Source organism: Felis catus, chromosome D3, assembly GCF_018350175.1.
Source record: "Felis catus isolate Fca126 chromosome D3, F.catus_Fca126_mat1.0, whole genome shotgun sequence".
NCBI lineage: Eukaryota > Metazoa > Chordata > Mammalia > Carnivora > Felidae > Felis > Felis catus.
In genome coordinates, this window is record NC_058379.1 from 66,369,650 (window position 1) to 66,388,793 (window position 19,144).

Below are 19,144 nucleotides of genomic sequence, written 5' to 3' on the forward strand. Positions count from 1 at the left end.
ATCCAAATTCAGACCTGCCAGACTCCAGAGCCCCTGGTGCTGATGACCATGTGACCTTTTGCCACTTGGAATCCTTAGAATGTTCTAGATGGCCTTCCACGTGGAGGACGTAATTTAATTCTGTGAAATAATGCTTCAAGGCAAAGCAGGTAGTGTTAACTCTGGAAGTGGTGGCTTGTTTGAGGTTATGTGGCCACCAAGTGCAGAGGTTCAGCACTTCCCTGTATAGCAGGTGCTGGGAGATTGGAGTGAATGCTGGTTATGCTGGGGGTGGAGGGCAGATGGGTGGGTGGTTACACTGGGAGGGGGGTAGCCCAGCTCTTAGCAATCTGAGAAGAGTAGGAGCAGCCCAGACACCAGAGATGAGAGTTCTGTCTCTCAGATCTCCCATTTTCATCATCTAGAGAGTGGTTCTAATAATAATATCCACCTTGCAGGGAGAAACAGCAGAAGTAATGTGCTTGGTCGGGAGGGAACAGACTATGGTCCAAGCAAGGCCAGCCACACTTTGATGTTACTGTTCAGGCCACCATTTGTTTAACATTTATTCATTTTTGAGTGACAGAGACAGACAGAGCATGAGCGGGGGAGGAGCAGAGAGAGAAGGAGACACAGAATCTGAAGCAGGCTCCAGGCTCTGAAATGGCAGCACAGAGCCCAATGCAGGATTCTAACTCACTGACCACGAGATCATGACCCGAGCTGAAGTCAGACGCTTAACCGACTGAGCCACCCAGGTGCCCCTAAAATTTTTTTTTAATGTGTATTCATTGTTGAGAGACAAAGTACAAGCGTTGGAGGGGCAGAGAGAGAGGGAGACATGGAATCTGAAGTAGGCTCCAAGCTGTCAGCACAGAGCCCAATGCCAGGCTTGAACTGATAAACCATGAGATCATGACCTGAGCTGAGGTCAGACACTCAACCAACTGAGCCACCCAGGTGCCCCGAGGCCATTTCTAACAGGAACCTGCTGCAGGCCCAGCCCCAGCGCAGGTGATGCATCAGGTGCAACAATAATGCTGAGGAGTGATTCAGACAAGCCTGGCCCTGGCCTCCAAGGCTTACGACAGAAGTTGAGAGAACCATTGCTACGATTCAGTAATAACATTGCAGGTAGGCTAAGGGATGGACGTGTTTGTAGGACAGGGTCTGTGAACAGAGGTTTCTTGACAAATTTCTGTAGAGACAATGGGATGGAGAGAGTTGCTAGTGATATGGATGGTGGCTGGACTGGACTGGTTTTATGGAGAAGGGATTTCAGGAGCTTGCAGAGCTGAGCATGGCACGCACATGAGATTCTGGGAGACATTTCAGTATCTACAGCACTGATGAGAATGTCAAAGAAAAACCATGGTGCTGCCTGGGTAGCTCAGTCAGTTAAGCCTCTGACTCTTGATTTTCCAGTTCAGGTCATGATCTCCCGGTTTATGGGATTGTCAGCTCTGTGCTGACAACATGGAGCCTGCTTGGGATTCTTTCTCTCTCCCTCTATGCCCCTTCCCCATTTCTCAAAATAAGTAAATAAACATTAAAAAAAAAGATTGTCAAAGAAAAACTAGACAGTATTAGTCCACATTTACACTTTCACTTCAAGACTGACAGCTGTGATCTTGGTAATTAAATTTTCTCCTCTTCTTCTGAAAGAGCTTGGGCTCTTATCACTACCCCCAACTTCTCAAGTTCTTTGGGGACTAAGGTAGCAGGGAAATCAATGAATAAACGAATGCATGAATAAGTGAAATATCATGCATAGACAAGATGTGTATCTGGCACACAGTATGTTCTCAGTCTCAAAGAGGTAGCCGGTGGTAGTGGTTGAGAATGCAAGCTCTGGACTTGGATTGTTTGTGTTGGAGTCCAGTACTGATGTGTGACCTTGCCGTTCTGTGCCTCACTTTCCCTTTTTGTCACCTGGGGTTGGTAGTAGTACCAAACTCATAGGGTTGTTGTGAGGATTAAATGACTGAATCCATTTAAACTCACGGCACGCACACACACACACACACACACACACACACACACACACTGCACAGCACAGTGCCTGGCACATAGCGGGTATTAAAAAAAAGTTAGCTATTAATATAAAATGATTATCAATTTATTAGTTTAGCCGTGGATGGAAAATTCTCATGCTTGTGTGCAGTCAACATACATGAGTGAACTGGGGCAGCTGAAGCACCTGATCTGATGGGGACACTGATGTTAAGGGGAACGTGGGGCTAGCGCTGTGATTTTCATAATCTCCTCTTGGGTAGTGGTCACCCCAGCTTCCAGCTTGGTTCCTGAAAAAGTAAAGACCTTTTACATGTTCTCCTTAAGCTCTTATTCATTTTTCAGAACCCTGCCTTTGGGAGTGCCGGTCCTTGGCTAGATCTTGAGTTATAACGTTTGTCCTCAGTACCTCTTCTCTCTCCTTCTAAGCCCTACCAGCCAGGTAGCCAGCACCCACTTCACCTTTCCTCCAGGTTCCACGTATAGCACATTTCTTTCAATTACAGACGTCAAGAAAAGCTCTCAAAAACTCATAGAATGCACAGATGCATCACCCCTCCCACGCTGAAGTGCAAATGAGAGCAGTGATTCTGAAGAGGTGGAATTTCGGGCGTCTGCAGCCCATAGGGGAGAGCAGGGTCTCCCTGGCTGATCCGGTTTCACCAGCAGGTGGCGGTCTATATGCCAGGCCTGTAGGGTTCCTGACCAGAAAACTCCAATGGGATGTTGATGCTACTGCAAGAGAAGAGCACAGCCGAATTTTCACCAGCCAAGCTGTCACCATCTGCAAAAAAGTGGGGAGAAAATGTTACAGGAAATACTAGGCGTTCAGGAAGACACAAGTGACATGCACTCGAGAAATCAGAAAATACTTTATTTTGCACCAGTGCTGGCCCAGCAGAATCACCTCCAAAGGCTGAGCACCCAGCTTGGGTTTTATTGATCCTTTATACATGTGTGCTTCTGGGTTGGGCAGGACCAGTACAGTCAAGCTTCTGGTTCCTGGTTGCTGGCTGGAGCAGGCAAGGAAGGAAGAGGCAAGCAAGATTACAGAAGCCAAAAGCACGCAAGGGAGTCCAGGCTCAGACATCAGGCTGGCCCTTTTTATTTGCTCTTACCGGCTTTCCTTTTCATTCCTGTCCGTGCCTCCCCCCCCCCCCCCCCCCCCCCCCCCCCCTTGATTCTCAAATTGCTGTAGCCAACTTAGAGAAAATCAGTTTGTGGGGGCCAGGGAACTTTGCTGCCACGAAAGGAGCGGTGAAGAGTCACTCAAGGATTCAGACACTAGGAGCTCCCTGAGGGAAGGCTTCAGAAGGGGTGAATAGTGAGAAGTGCACTGAAAAGGGAGCACTGTCCTTCTTTTAGGGCATTATCCTTGACTTGCATTGGCTGATTTCCGACCCTCTGGGAAGGACATTTCCGGAAGGGAGCTGCCTCATCAGATGGATGGAGCGCGGGAAAGGAGCCGGGGAAGCTGGTTTCCGCACGCTGGGCGCTCTGCAGCTGGAGGATTGCGTTTTCCTGTCCGCTAGATGGCGCTGTCTGGCTTTCCCTCGGCTTCCCGAGCCAGTCCCTGGAGGCCGCCGCCGCAGCGGCCGCTCTAGCCGACCGGCGCGGCCTCTGTGGTTCCGGGCGGAAGTGAGGCGCCGAGCGGAACGGCCTCTGGTGACATTTTCTCCGGGCGGCGCGGACGAGTGAAGGGACTTGGTGTTGGAGGCTGTGGAGGTGGCGAGATTCGCCTTAGCCCCGGCGGGGCTTTGACTGCGACCCTCTGCTCGCCGCCGGGGCTTGTGCTGAGGAGGAGAAGGCGGCGGTGGACGTCGCGTCCCGAGTCACCGCGGCCGGGGGAGTCCCGGCCGGGGGGTCGGTGCGTGCCCCGACGGGGCGCGCGGAGCGGGCGAGGAGGTGCAGAGCTGCCGCGGAGCGCAGGTGAGGCGGGAAGGTGCGCAGGGCCGCGGCCCGGCTGCGGGTCGAGCCGTGGGACCGGGCTGCGTCCCGGGGAGGGGTCGGGTTGAGTCGGAGGGGTTCGGGCCGCGGGTGTGGGATCTGCGGCGCCCGGGCGCCGGGGTCGTGACGGGCCCGGCCGGCGGGCGCCTAGTGTTCGCGCCGGGACTTGGCGGGAGGCGCGGCGCGGTTGGGGGCTCCCGAGAGGAGCGGAGTCGCCCGACGCCTTGTTCGCCCGCCCGCCCGGCAGTGACCCTCTGGTCCTCCCGGCTTCGCCCAGCTGGCGGGCGGAGCTCCCTCTCCTGTTCCGCGGGCCGCGGGTCCCTGTCCCCGGGGGCTGAGAGGAGGCTGGAGATGCCGCAGCCCGCGGGCTGCGCGGGGGAGCCGCTTTTCGGCCTGGAGTTGTCTTCACGCAACTTTCCTGCGTCCCGGCCCGCCGGGGAAGCGGCGGCGGCAGCTCTGCCAACTCTGCCAGCTCCGCGAGCGGGGATCTGGCGCCGACACCTGCCCCTGCTCCCGGGAGCCCAGGCAGCCGCCCCAGCGCCGCGGCTGCCGCGGCCTAGGAGAGGGAGAAAAAGCTTCGTTTGGCTGGCGCCGCCTGCCTCTCGGCGCTTCCACTACCTTGGGTCGGCAGACGCCTCCAGTCGATGGAGGGATGTGTCAGCCTCCAGAATTGACGTCTGGTGGAGAGTTTGTCAACTTTCTTTGGAAAATCGGCGCAAATGTTAAACTGACGGATCCCAAGTCAAAGATCATTGTCTTCTCTGGCTCTTCCCAGAGAATTTTCACTTCTCCGCAGTAGCGCTTCCTACTTTGTAATTAATTTCTTATAGCACCGACCTCAGTTTATTGTTGGGGCAGCAGCCCCCACGAGAACAGCAGGCTATGCATTCTCTCATTAATTTACTTTCCTTTAATTTTATTTTACTTATTCTGAGAGAGAAGGGGAGAGAGGATCCCAAGTAGGCTTCCCGCTGTCAGCGCAGAGCCCCATGGAGGGCTTGAGATCATGACCCGAGCGAAAATCAAGAGCCCACGCTTAAGGGACTGAGCCACGCAGGTGCTCCTTATTTTCCCATTTAAATCGTCCTCTCTGCTGTGTCAGAATAGAGTCCCTCAGGTTGAAGGAATGAACGTCTGTGGGTACTTGTTCTAGCTTGAACCGCCCGAGCAGTTTATGCTTAGATGTGCTTTTCACTTCTTGACTGAGCTTTTGCTTTCTGAATCCTTCCAGCCAGTAGGATGAAAATCCCACTGGTGATGCTTTGTCAAGGTTGGACCTCTTAATTACAAATACATCTGGCAGTTTTGCCTAGCCTATTATTGTGTAGTGTAGTTGGGCACATGCTAACAGTTTGAATCACTCCCTTTCTTCTCCGGGGATATTTTAAGGATGGAGGCTATTAACTTTCTAATGTAGTTTTGCTGATCTAGGCAATCTGGATTCCTCCAGCAAGAGCATTGCCTTTTGGTTTAACAAGCATTTTTAGAGGCCTACAATTGATAGTTATTACCTGATGTCCCGAGGAGTCATAACGCTAACCGTTTGTTAGTAGGAAGTGTGATATTTTGGTTGTCTAATTACTACGAAGTGTAATATTTTAGTTGTCTAATCTGGCAAATATGATGCCTCATTTAGTGCTTTATGCACAGTAGGTACTTAGTAAATATAAAACTGAGTTAAATTTTTAATAGAAGTTAGTTCAGGAAACTAAAATGGAATTTACTGCAGTTACCTATGCTACTTTGAAAAGGATCTCAATGAAATTTCACGCAGTTCCATTGAGAAATAATATTTTTAGCCATTTTTTGGTAAATTTTTAAAATGTTTTTATTTATTTTTGGGAGAGAGACAGAGACATAGCATGCGCAACAGCACAAGTGGCGGGAAGGGGCAGAGAGAGAGGGAGACACAGAATCTGAAGCAAGCTCCAGGCTCTGAGCTGTCAGCACAGAGCCTAATGCTGGGCTCAAACTTGTGAATTGTTAGATCATGACCTGAGCCGAAGTCGAATGCTTAACCAGCTGAGCCACCCAGGCACCCCTTTAGCCATTTTTAAATCAATGCTTTTCAGTATGACTGTACTTTTTTTTTTTTTTTAATGTTTATTTTTGAGAGAGAGACACACAGACAGAGTATGAGCAGGGAAGGGACAGAGAGAGAGAGAGAGAGGGAGACAGAATCTGAAGCAGGCTCCAGGCTCTCAGCTGTTAGCACAGAGCCAATGCAGGGCTGGAACTCATGAGCGGTGAGATCATGACCTGAGTCGAAGTCGGATGCTCAACTGGCTGAGCCACCCAGGCGCCCATACTTTGGAAACTTCAAGCCATATATTTTTTCATAATGTTAACATGTAGATGTAAACTTCAATACAGGTGTAGACAACATGAAAAGCAGAGAGAAGCTGCAAGGTAATTATACCTGAAGCATCGGCTAAATGGTTTCTTAAATGAAACCATTTTTTCTGACATTTTTTTGTAGAAAATGAGTGGCCTGGATTTTGGAGCTGGAAACTTTCCCCATTGCTAGCTTCATATTACGTTCACAGTGTAGTTGTTAAATTCCTCACTAATTTAATTTTTTTTTTTTCAACGTTTATTTATTTTTTTGGGACAGAGAGAGACAGAGCATGAACGGGGGAGGGGCAGAGAGAGAGGGAGACACAGAATCAGAAACAGGCTCCAGGCTCCGAGCCATCAGCCCAGAGCCTGACGCGGGGCTCGAACTCCCGGACCGCGAGATTGTGACCTGGCTGAAGTCGGACGCTTAACCGACTGCGCCACCCAGGCGCCCCAATTCCTCACTAATTTAGTGTATATTACTCTTAAATGCATTTATGAATGAGTGCCATAAGGCTCTTTGTTTTATACTTTTCATGATTAATCCCAGATCTGTATATTAAGGATAAATTCAGCTTTAGATTCTGTTGGAACTGAGTGTTCACTGTATGTCCTTCAAAGATTTTATTTGATAGTGACATTGGTACTTTAAGGCTCCTTACTATATGACTAGTAACTTTTATGTAACTTGTAAACTCATTCAAAGAATTGTTTTGCTGGGATATTCAGTTTTACAGTTTTGTTCTGACATGTGCATGAATAAATTTGATGTATGGGCAATTAGAATGTTTTTTGTTTTGTTTCTTTTTAAAGTTTGGAACTGGTATGTACTAGACACCCAAACCCTACGTTTGTAATTTTGACAAACCATCTTAGACCTTTCTGATTTTCCTGCATGTAACTAGGGATGTGAAAACACATGTATGTTCATGTTTACATGCTTATAATTGACAGTACTTGAGAGAACCTGTAAAATAAATATGCTACTTTTGGGGTGCCTGGGTGGCTCAGTCAGTTGATCATCTGACTTTGGTAAGAGTATGATCTCACGGCTCGTGGGTTTGTCTTCACATAAGTTTCTGTGCTGACGGCCTGGAGCCTGCTTCAGGTTATTTGTCTTGCCCTCTCTTTCTGCCCTTCCTCCGCTTGTGTGCTCTGTGTCTGTTTTTCTCTCAAAAATAAATAAATATTTTTAAAAATGCTACTTTTTAAATTTTTACTTTTTTTTTTTTTTTTTAAGTAAACTCTGCACCAAACGTGGGGCTTGAACTCATGACCCCAAGATCAGGAGTCATATGCTGTAGTGATTGAATCAACCAGGCATTCCTAAAAACGTGCCATTAATGTGTTTTCTTTTGAATCCTACTGATTTTGGTATTCTGTATTATTTTAAGAAAGAATCTAGGGTCAAATAAATTTTCTTGGATAGCTGTAGTAAAAATGAAATAGACAGTAATAAATGAGTAAAAAGCTGACTGTAGAAAGGGGGAAGAGCTATTGAGAAAACAGGACAAACAGGACACTTATTTATTGATTACTTTGTGCCAGTAGTGCTCTAGTTGCTAGAGCTATGCTTGGTGAATAGGATTGACCAGGTCCTGATGCTAAAGGAACTTAACCATTTAAACCGGCATTTGTGGGGCACCTGGGTGGCTCAGTAGGTCTGACTTTGGCTCAGGTCATGATCTCACAACTCATGGGTTTGAGCCCTGCGTCAGGCTCTGTGCTGACAACTGAGTCTGGAGCCTGCTTTGGATTCTGTGTTTCTGTCTTCTCTCTACCCCTTTCCCCCCTACCCCCCTTCTCTTCCTCCCTTCTCCCCCCCCACCCCCACTGCCCCTCAAAAATAAAACAAACATTAAAAAAAATTATTTAAACCGGAGTTGGGATGGGTTTCCAGGTGGGCGTTCTAGGCTAGGTAACAGCCTATGCAAAAGTCATTGAGTATCAATAATCTTGACTGGTTAAGTGTGACCAGTGCCTTCAATTTACAGAGGGTTATGTTGTGAAGGTACCTTAGTCTGCTAATAAATTATTTTCTTCTTTTAGGGAAAAAAGGTTCAGGTGGAATATGAAGGATGCAATAGGCATTCCTTTTAAAAGATTTTCTTTATCCTTAGGTTCAATGAGTAGAAATGTTGCTGGTTTTCTTTATTTTGGGTTGATTGTTATTTGTCAGACTGAAGTAATTTGATAGTTATTTTTCTTTAGTTTTTAAATTCTAGTCTTAAATTGAAATTTGTTGTTTTGAAACTTTTCTAAATCTTTTAGCATTTATCTTTAATTGTACCTATATTCCTTACTCTTTCAGGACTCATGATTGAACTTAGGGGAAATAAACAGTTTTCTGCTTCTGTGTGGGCAGCTTCTCAGCACAAGTGGGATTGATGTTCAGTCAGTTTTCACACTCAGCCTACAGGTCCTTGTGGTGAAAGGAAGGAGCAGGGTGAAACTAAGAAGTATTTCATATTCCTTCTATATTTCTGAGCTAAGGGAGGAAATGTGTGTTATATATATTATACATATTTTTCATAATGTTAGCAGATGATAATAGTAGACGTGGTTTAAAAATACCATAAAATAACCAATGTGACTCACATTTGATGAGTGTCTTTTTTAGGTTTTGTGGCTTTATGGCGCTCATTGTCAGTTTTGATTTTGTTCTCTTTCATGTCCCTATTCAAAACAAGGATTTCAGCCTCTGTAATTTAATAGCAAAAAGATACATGGTATAAACCCTAACTTACTAGTTTGAATTTATTCAATTTAAAAACTACCTAGATGAGTATTTTCTAGTTAACTGAAGATTAATTAAAAGTAGAAACCAACCACAGAATTGACTTACGTGTATGTGTATGTGGGGTTGTTTATACCTGATTAAATTAAAATCCCATTTACTGAGTAGGTGACAGGTGGGAATGGGTGGAAAGATGAAAGAAACCATTTCTGCCTAAGGTACTCAAATCTAGTGAACCAGATGACTTCTGAGTTTCTTTCCTGCTCTAAAATGTGAAGAAAAGTTGGGTGCCTGGTGGCTTAGTTGGTTAAACATCTGACTTCGGCTCAGGTCACGATTTTGAGGTTCGTGGGATCTGCATTAGGCTCTCTGCTGTCAGCACAGAGCCCGCTTTGGATCCTCTGTCTCCCTCTCTCTTTGCCTCTCATCCACTTTTTTCTCTGTCAAAAATTGAATAAAAACATTTTAAAAAAAACAGTAAAGTTTTGGGATGCCTGGGTGGCTCAGTCGGCTGAGCGTCCTACTTCGGCTCAGGTCATGATCTCATGGTTCAAGCCCCGTGTTGGGCTCTGTGCTGACAGCTCAGAGCTTGGAGCCTGCTTCAGATTCTGTGTTTCCCTCTCTGTCCCCTGCTTGTGTTGTCTTTCTCTTAAAAAGAAACAAACATTAAAAAAAAGTTTTTTTTTAATGTGAAGAATAGTGGGCTATAGGAGAAAACGGTAAATAGTTGTAGTGTGGAATTAGTCTTTTCCTTTATAAAATCAATTTGTTTTACTGATTTATTTTTTAAAGTTTATTTGTCTGAGAGAGAGTGTGTGCACAGGTGGGGAAGGGGCAGAGGGAGTAGAGTGAATCCCAAGCAGGCTCTGCACTGCCAGCGTGGAGCCCGATGTGGGGCTCCAATTCAAACTATGAGATCATGACCTGAGCCAAAACCAAGAGTCTGATGGTCAACCCCCTGAGCCACCTAGGTGCCCCTCTTTTGTTTTTGTTTTTAAATGACATTTTTCTTAAATGGGTCTCTAAGTGTAGAAGAAAATGCGGACTTGAGTGTTCTTTTTTGTACTGCCAGTTCGTTTACAAAATACTTTTTCCTCTGCCTGGATTTCAAGTCCAAGTATTAGTAAGTTCTGGTCATTTGTTCAAAGATTACCAAAATTAAATCTGTTGAAACTTATAGCAGTCATATCCAAGAATGTGGATAAATTAGGGTTGTGCTTAAGTAATTTAGAATATTAAGTTTTCGGGGCACCTGGGGGCTCAGTCGGTTAAGCATCCGACACTTGGTTTTGGCTCAGGTCACCATCTCATGGTTCCTGAGTTTGAGCCCCACATCGGGCTCTGCACTGTCAGTGCAGAGCCTGCTTGGGATTCTCTCTCTCTCCCTCTCTCTCTAGCCCTTCCCTGCCTGTACCCTCTCTCTCTCTCTCTCAAAATAAATAAGCTAAAAAAAAAAAATTAAAAAATTTAAGTTTTCATTAGCATGGCAAACATTAGGGAAACAAGATATGGACCAAAGTGTTTAGAAGTTATTTTTTATTGAGTTGTCTGGTTAAAAAAAGTAACTTTTATGATGTTCTGAGTCAGCATTTTGCTAGATGCCTTATAATTAGAGAAAGGTATTGTTGGGGATAGGGAAGTTGGGTGTGGACTAAAACTCTGGGAAAACAGAACTGTTTTCCTTTCTGTGTTAAGAACAAAAACCTCATGTGGTTAAGATTTTAAGCAGTATCCTGTCTGCCTTAGTTTAAAAAAAATTTTAAGTTTATTTTTATTTATCTTTGAGAGAGAGATAGAGAGCAAGTAGGGGAGAGAGAGGCAGAGAGAGAGGGAGACAGAATCCCAAGCAGACTCTGTGCTGTCAGGGCAGAGCTGGACCCCGTGGGGGGTGGGGGGGCGCTGGCTCAAACCCACCACTGTGAGATCATGACCCAAGCCAAGACCAAGAGTCAGATGCTTAACCAACTGAGCCACTCCAGCACCCCTGGCTGCCTTCGTTTTAATCTAATCTATGCTTCTAAACTAGAAGCATAGTTTATTCTTACATCAACACTTTATCATCAAGGGTTTCCTATTATTTTACTCCATTGCAGTCCCCTAAGTGATTTGCTCTGGTAAGTTTTTGGTATCATTTATCTTGGGGACCTCAGATCCCACCATGTGGTGACCCATCTTTTATGTGTTCTGTATTCTGAGGGAGATAGAAATGGCCAGAGCAGAAATCTTGGAGAAAATCTAGAACCTGTTCTTTATCCTTAATTTACACCAATGTTGCTTTTGAGTAGAGGGTCTCTCATTAGCCATGGTGCATTCTCTGCATTTGGTAACTTCCTTGGCTCTAGATGCTGGTTTATTCACAGCCTGGGGCTGGGCCAGATGCATGTCAGTAGTGGTAGTATCTGTAACATGAAGTGATTTGAGCAGCCATTATCACTCTTGGCCTATTTATAGAGCTTATATCAGTGGAGAAAAGGTTGGCTGGCAAGCAAGCAAAGTTGCTCTCTTCCCGTGGTTGCAATCTCTCAATTTATATTTCAGTTTGGATAGGCCAAATCCATTCAACTGCATTCATTTTTAACATTCCTTTTCAGTACTCCAATCTTTTAGCACTGCAGTTTCTTAGTCAACTTCACTTTTTTTAAATTTTTATTAAAAAAAATTTTTTTTTAACGTTTATTTATTTTTGAGACAGAGAGAGACAGAGCATGAACGGGGGAGGGTCAGAGAGAGGGAGACACAGAATCTGAAACAGGCTCCAGGCTCTGAGCTGTCAGCACAGCTGACAGTGTGTCGAACTCACGGACCGCGAGATCATGACCTGAGCCGAAGTCGGCCGCTCAACCGACTGAGCCACCCAGGTGCCCCATCAACTTCACTCTTAAGGAAAAAATCCAAACAACTATTCCCACACTGAGAATAATTAGCAATAATTCTTTACTATCATATAATATTTAGTATTCAGATTGCTCTGTTGTCTCATAAATGTATTTTTATACTTAACTCAGATTGAGTCAAATAAGGTCTGTAATGTTTTGTAATATAAAGGTCCCCCACTTTGTTTTTTTCCCCTGGCAAATTATTTGTTGAAGAAAATTTTCCCAGTTTGAATTTGCCAGTTATATTCCGATGGTGGTTTTAAACGTGTTCCTCTGTCCCTTTGGTTTCTTGTTATTTGGCTTTAGGTTTAGAGGCTTGATCAGATTCAGTTTCTATAATGTATAGTCTCTCCTTTTTCTTTGAGGGGGGAAAATATTTTATAGGTGATGTTGAGTACTTGCATTAGGAGGCACTTAATGTTTGGTTCTCTGTGGTATTAGCAGCTCTTGATAATCACTGCTGAACTCCATTACTTAATTACTCATAACTCCTCACTCTGAATGCCCTTCATCATTCCCAGTTCTAGCCTTTTATACTGTACCTTGTTTATAGCCTCTTCGACCTCTTCCGTTTGAGAGCTGAGGGAAGGGAAGGGATGGATTGCTGTGGAGAAGAGGGCTATTTCAACTATATTATAGTTTTGTAGGAGTTTTTATTTCAATCCTGATCTTTGATTACTGCATTGCCCATTTTATCCATGCTACAACTTCTCAGTGGAAAACTAATCCCAAATGCAACAAATAATCAAAAGAAATCTTTGAAAAGCAGTATTTGTTTTGAGGTATTAGTGCTTACTTAAGATAAGGGTACTATTGTCATTAAAGTAAGTTAGTGTTTATATATAAAAATTAGAAACAAGGTTAATTTTTCTACTTCAAAGGATTTGGCAACACCACCATTAGGGACATAATGGAATCTCTTCCTAGAACTGAACATCTAGGAAGAGGGGGCTTCTTTTTGATTTATTTTTATATCCAAGTTGATAGTACTGTTAAGGTGTTTCATTATTAGTCATGGTGATTTTTTAAAATGATTCTTCAGTTCATCAATTTAACAAATATTTATTAAATATTATGCATTAGGGCGCCTGGGTGGCTCAGTTGGTTAGGTGTTCCACTTTGGCTCGGGTCGTGATCTCACAGTTCACAAGTTCTGAGCCCCGCATTGGGCTCTGTGCTGTCAGCTCAGAGCCTGGAGCCTGCTTCATTCAGATGCTGTATCTCCCTCTCTCTCTGTCCTTTACCCACTCAGGCTCTGTCTCTCTCTGTCTCTCAAAAACAAATAAACGTTAGAAGAAAAAAAGGGGCACCTGGGTGGCTCAATTGGCTAAGCGTCTGACTATGGCTCAAGTCATGATCTTGCATGGGTTCGAGCCCCATGTCGGGCTCTGTACTCACAGCTCAGAGCCTGGAGCCTGTTTCATTCAGATTCTGTGTCTCCCTCTCTCTCTGCTCCTATCCCGCTCAGGCTCTCTCTCTCAAAAGGAACCAACATTAAAAAAAAAAAATTTTTTTTAATTAAAAAAAAAAGCAAAACTTCAAAACACCTTAACTTGGGCTCTGTTTTTTTGTTTTTTTAAAGTTTTTAGGTGCAGGGTAGTCAGAGTTTGACAAAGAGCTTAGAAATGGTTTTAAAGACACAACTGATTGTCATGGATTTTTTTTTTTTTTAACTTTGGTCCCAATTATTAGGAAAGCTATTCTTAAAAAAAGAGCAGTAGATACAAACTATAATCTGTTTTATATCATAACTGTCTTGGAGGCAGAAACTTCTCTCGTTGGTGGTAGTCTCATGATTTTTTTTTAATTTCCATTAATGTAAGAAGTATTTTTACAACAGTGTAGAAGTAGTCTAGTTGCTTTGGTTTTCAGTGCTAGGAGAGTGCATCATTTTTGAATCATAGTTTCAGTAATAAACACAGTTGAATATTTAAACTGTAAAGAAACCCCACAATTTTTGAATTTTGAAGGCAAGCCTATTAAAAAAATAACTTTAAAATATTTGTTTAGACTGCTGTGAGACTATTCATTTTTTAAGATTTTATTCTTGTGGCGCCTGGGTGGCTCAGTCGGTTGAGCATCTGACTTCGGCTCAGGTCATGATCTCGCAGACTGTGAGTTTGAGCCCCGTGTTGGGCTCTGTGTGACAGCTCAGAGCCTGGAGCCTGCTTCGGATTCCGTGTCTCCCTCTCTCTTTGCCCCTCCCCCTCTCATGCTCTGTCTGTCTCTCTCTCTCTCTGTGTCAAAATAAATAAACATTAAAAAAATTTAAAGATTTTATTCTTTTTAAGTAATCTCTACACCCAACATGGGGCTCGAACTCACAGCCCTGAGATCAAGAGTTGCATGCTTCACCGACTGAGCCATCCAGGCGCCCCTGCTGTGAAGCTATTTAGACTGTAATTCCCTTGCTTAATAAACTCCTTCCCTATTAATATGTCATAGTTTTTACTTTTATTGGTTAATTGGTATGCTGTGGGCATAATTTTAAGTAAGTGCGGTATAGAAAAGTATATCTATTTTTTTTCAAATATAAATATACTAAAGAAATGGTGGTTTGGGGGTTTCTACAAAGTAAAAACAATGGATATTTGTTTTTAGGGAAAGTTATCAAAGGAGTAGCCTTGTTTACCTCTTAAATGTAAAAGGTAGATATACTTTGATTTACATGAAATAAGATTTTTTTTGGTTAAAATTTACTTACTTTAAAAAATGTTTATTTATTTATTTTGAGAGAGAGAGAGCCAGCAGGGAAGGGACAGAGAGAGAGGGAGACAGAGAATCCCAATCAGGCTCTGCGACTGCCAGCACCCAGCCGGATGTGGGGCTCAAACCCACGAACTATGAGATCATGATCTGAGCTGAAACCAAGAGCTGGACGCTTAGCTGACTGAGCCACCCATGCACCCCATAGACCTACATATACATGTATACGTATCTAGCAATCTCTACATCCTAAGTGGGGCTTGAACCCATGACCCTAAGATTAAGAGTCACATGCTCTTCTGACTGAGCCAGCTGGGTGCCCACAAAAGATGTATTCTTGTATAATTGTGGCAAAACCAAATTATGAAGTGGTTTAGTATTTATTTAAACATTGATAGTTTGTATTAGTTGAGCCATAGATATAAGGAAGGAAAAATGTCATGCCATTTGCTTTTCCTGTGGCTGCAATTTTGAAAAAATAATTAGTTTCTTAAGTCTTGTATCATTATTACGCATATCTGAAAGGCATGTGCTAAGCTATGATGCATTTGTAGATAAAGCCAGTGCTAAAGGGCAACTACACTTGTAGCAGAGTTTGTCCTTAAAATATTTATTTATTCATTCATTTATTGAAAACATTTTTTTAAATGTTTATTTTTGAGAGAGAGAGAGAGAGAGAGAGAGAGACAAAGAGACAGAGCACTTGTGGGGGAGGAGCAGAGAGAGAGGGAGACACAGAATCTGAAGCAGGTTCCAGGCCCGAGTTGTCAGCACTGAGCCCGACAGGGGCTGGAGATTGTGACCTGAGCTGAAGTGAGCGGCTTAACTGACTGAGCTACCCATGCACCTGTATTTATTTATGTAAAAAAAAATTTTTTTTTAACATTTATTTATTTTTGAGAGACAGAGACAGAGCACGAGCAGGGGAGGGGCAGAGAGAGAGGGAGACATAGAATCCGAAGCAGGCTCCAGGCTCCGAGCTCTCAGCACAGAGCCTGATGCGGGGCTCCAACTCACCAACCGTGAGTTCATGCCCTGAGCTGAAGTCGGATGCTTAATCGACTGGGCCACCCGGGCGTCCCCTATTTATTTATTTTTAAATGTTTATTTTTGAGAGAGTGTGTGTGAGCAGGGGGAGGGAGAGCAGAGAGGGAGACAGAATCCCAAGCAGGCTCTGCTTTGTCAGTGCAGAACCCAGCTTGACTCTGAGCTGAAATCAAGAGTCAGACATTTAAGTAACTGAGCCACCCAGGTGCCTCTGTCCTTAAAATTTTTAAGTGGTTGGGAAATTATTAAAAATAAAGGATTTTGAAATGGTCAGTTTTTGAAAAAGCAAAATGTCCTCAAGATTTTATTTTAATGAAACTTGTTTTTTAAACATTATATCTACAGGCCCTAGCAAAATATCTTTTACTTAATAAATACTGAATATAAGTATATGTTGTTCAACAGATATTAAATGTCTGCTCTGTTGGGTGTTTTTCTAGATGCTACAGTGAGACAAGTCTTGTGCCCTCTTGTATTCTATGAAACAGACAGAAAATAAACTATAAATACACAAATGAGCAAGGTAACTTTAGATCCCTTTTAAAAAATGGAGAATAATGGGGTATGGGTGAGAGGTGTTTAGTATATTTATGGAAGGCCTTTTTTTAGGTGAGTTTGAATTGAGACCTGAAATACAGGAGCTATCCTGCCTTCAAAAGAGTGAAGGAACGTGCTTCCTGGTAGTGGGAACAGCAAATGCAGAACCCCTTGAGTCAGAAAAGATCTTATTTACATGTTGAAAAATCTGGATCCTAATGAAACAAAATGATGCTGAAGTGAGACTAAAGCAGTACATGCCTCGTAGGCCTAAAAAGTTTTATTTTAATTGTAAGGAAATGTATGTAAAAGAAACTGTAAGTCTAAGCAAGGAGCAGTCTTGTTTACCTTCTTCAGTGTACAACGTAGATATACTTTTATTCACTCAGGAGATATATTCTTGTATATTTGTGGGGAAACCCCAAATTTTAAATATTAAACCTCAAATACATTAGGAAAACTTATTTTGAGGAGCCTGTATGAAAGCCTTATTTTTAAAATATATAACCTAAATTATCTTTTGTAAAGATCCAGATGTTCAGAACTTTCATTTTGGTTGAAGGAGGCTACTTGGGTAGCACAGTCTAGTCTTAGGTTAAGAAGCAGGTTGGAAATTCAGAAACTGTTCTACTAAATATATCTATCTGATTCTATCTAAATATATCTTGGCCATTGACCTACATATTCTTTTCTTAGAAATGAGGATTATACATTTCAGGTTAACTATGAGCAATAATTAATAAAAATAATTAAAATGTTCTGGAAACCTAAATGGAATTGTTTAGGAAGTTGTCAGTGTGGGCAGACCACTCATTCTTTGTATCTTTTTAAATTACAGCTTTGTAAAGGGTCTACAGATAAGCAATAAAACATTGATCAGTTTCTTCTTCTTTCCTTTTTTAAGTTTATTTTGAGAGAGAGAGCATGCAAGTGTACCAACGGGAGAGGGGCAGGGAGAGAGGGAAAGGGAGAATCCCAAGCAGGCTCTGAGCTGTCAGCACAGAGCCCAGTGCAGGGCTTGATCCCACAAACTGTGAGATCATGACCTGAGCCTAAATGAAGACTTGGAGGCTTAACTGACTGAGCCACTTCAGGCATTCCTCATCAATTTCTTTTTTAAAAGTAATAGTGACTGAAGCACTCTTTTAGTAGGTTTTTCAGTTGAAATTGCCTACATATTATTTCTTTTTAAAATGTTCCTTGAGCCTTTTTGAAACATTGATGTCTTGGCTAATTACATGGTCGAATTTTATGCTGTGTCTGAAATTGACTATAGTCACTAGTAGCAGTGCTTGGAGGCACTAGGACGCCAAGATACAAGGGCCAGGGTAATGCAGGGTAATGCAGATTGCTCTCGTGTTGACTTTTCAATGAAGTCTGCAAGTAGATCTGTTTTCTGTATACAGTGACCCCTAGCTCCTGCAATAATGTTTACGCAGATGACTGTACCATATGTGTACTGTAGCACCACATGCATTTTTAGAAAGCAAAAATGAGATCTGATAGGTTCATTTAACTTTGATAAATCCAAGGTACAACTGGCCTCTAGCCTATTTGGGGCTAGAAACTCATTTGATATCATCTGGGCACTATTTTTCTCTTTGTATACTGGCTTTCTACTGCTTTTCTTTGTGGGCTTCATTTTTAGCCAGACTTTTCTTTTATGAGGGCAAAATTGGTTTTCCAACAGCTCCAAGCTAACAGTTTCCTCAGCATTTAGAAAAAATTAATAGAATTTATATTTCAGAGTAGTTTTAGATTTGCTAAAAAATTGAGCAGAAAGTGCAGAATTCCTGCATACCCCCTCTTCAGTTTCCTGTTGAATAACATCTTGCATTAGTTTGGTACATTTGAATTTTTTTTTTTTAACGTTTTTATTTATTTTTGAGACAGAGAGAGACAGAGCATGAATGGGGGAGGGACAGAGAGAGAGGGAGACACAGAATCAGAAGCAGGCTCCAGGCTCTGAGCCATCAGCCCAGAGCCCGACGCGGGGCTCGAACTCACAGACCGTGAGATCGTGACCTGAGCTGAAGTCGGACGCTCAACCGACTGAGCCACCCAGGCACCCCTAGTGTGGTACATTTGTTACAATTGATGAGCTAATATTGATACATTACTAAAGTCCATGTTTACATTAGTTAGGCCCCACTTTTTGTGTTGAAAAACAGATACCATAACACAGAATAACAGTTCTGTGGATTTTGACAGATGCCTAATGCCTGTTGGTCATTGTGGTATCCAGCAGAATAGTTTCACCGCCCTAAAGATTTCCTTTGCTTCACTTACTATTCCTTCCCCTTCTCCATTCCTCTTTGACAACCATGAATTTTTTTTTTTTTTTTGGCAATTTATTTTAATAGACTTTTTTTTTTTTAAGTAGTTTAAGGTTCACAGCAAAATTGAATGGAAAGTACAGAGAGTTTTCCATGTACCCCTTGGTCCCATACATGCTTGGTCTGCCCCGTTATCAATATCCTTAATCAGGGTGGTACATTTCTAACAACTGAGGGACCTCCATTGACACATCATCACCCAGAGTCCATAGTTAACATTAGAGCTAACTCTTGGTGTTGTATAATTTCTGGTTTTGGACACATAATGTGTATCCACCATTGTAGTATCACACAGAGTAGTTTTCACTGCCCTAAACATCCTCTGTGGTCCACCTGTTCATCTTTCCTTCCTCTGAGCCTCTGGCAACCACTGATCTTTTTACTGTGTGTATAGTTTTGCCTTTTCTAGAATGCCATATAGTTTGAATTATAGAGTATATAGCCTTTTCAGATTGGCTTCTTTTACTTAGTCACATACATTTAAGTTTTCTTCAGGTCTTTTCATGGCTTAATAGCCCATTTCTTTTTAGTACCGAATAATATTCCATTGTTGGGATGTACCATAGTTTACTTGGTCACCTGCTGAAGGATGTCTTGGTCGTTTCCAATTTTTGCAGCTAGCCTGTAGC

At 43.0% G+C, this 19,144-nt stretch overlaps 1 protein-coding gene across 6 annotated transcripts in view; it reads left to right on the plus strand.

Moving 5' to 3' along the window:
* Window positions 1-3,655: 3,655 nt before the first annotated feature.
* The window catches only part of CD3H18orf25 (chromosome D3 C18orf25 homolog), an 84,441-nt gene continuing 68,952 nt past the window's right edge, over window positions 3,656-19,144 (plus strand). For 2 of the 6 annotated variants that reach the window (XM_023241957.2, XM_023241956.2), the window contains exon 1: window positions 3,656-3,921. The gene's annotated coding sequence lies outside the window, so the exon portion shown is untranslated. The remainder of the gene's footprint in view (window positions 3,922-19,144) is intronic. The other 4 variants (XM_023241954.2, XM_023241955.2, XM_023241958.2 and 1 more) reach the window with 4 other exon arrangements.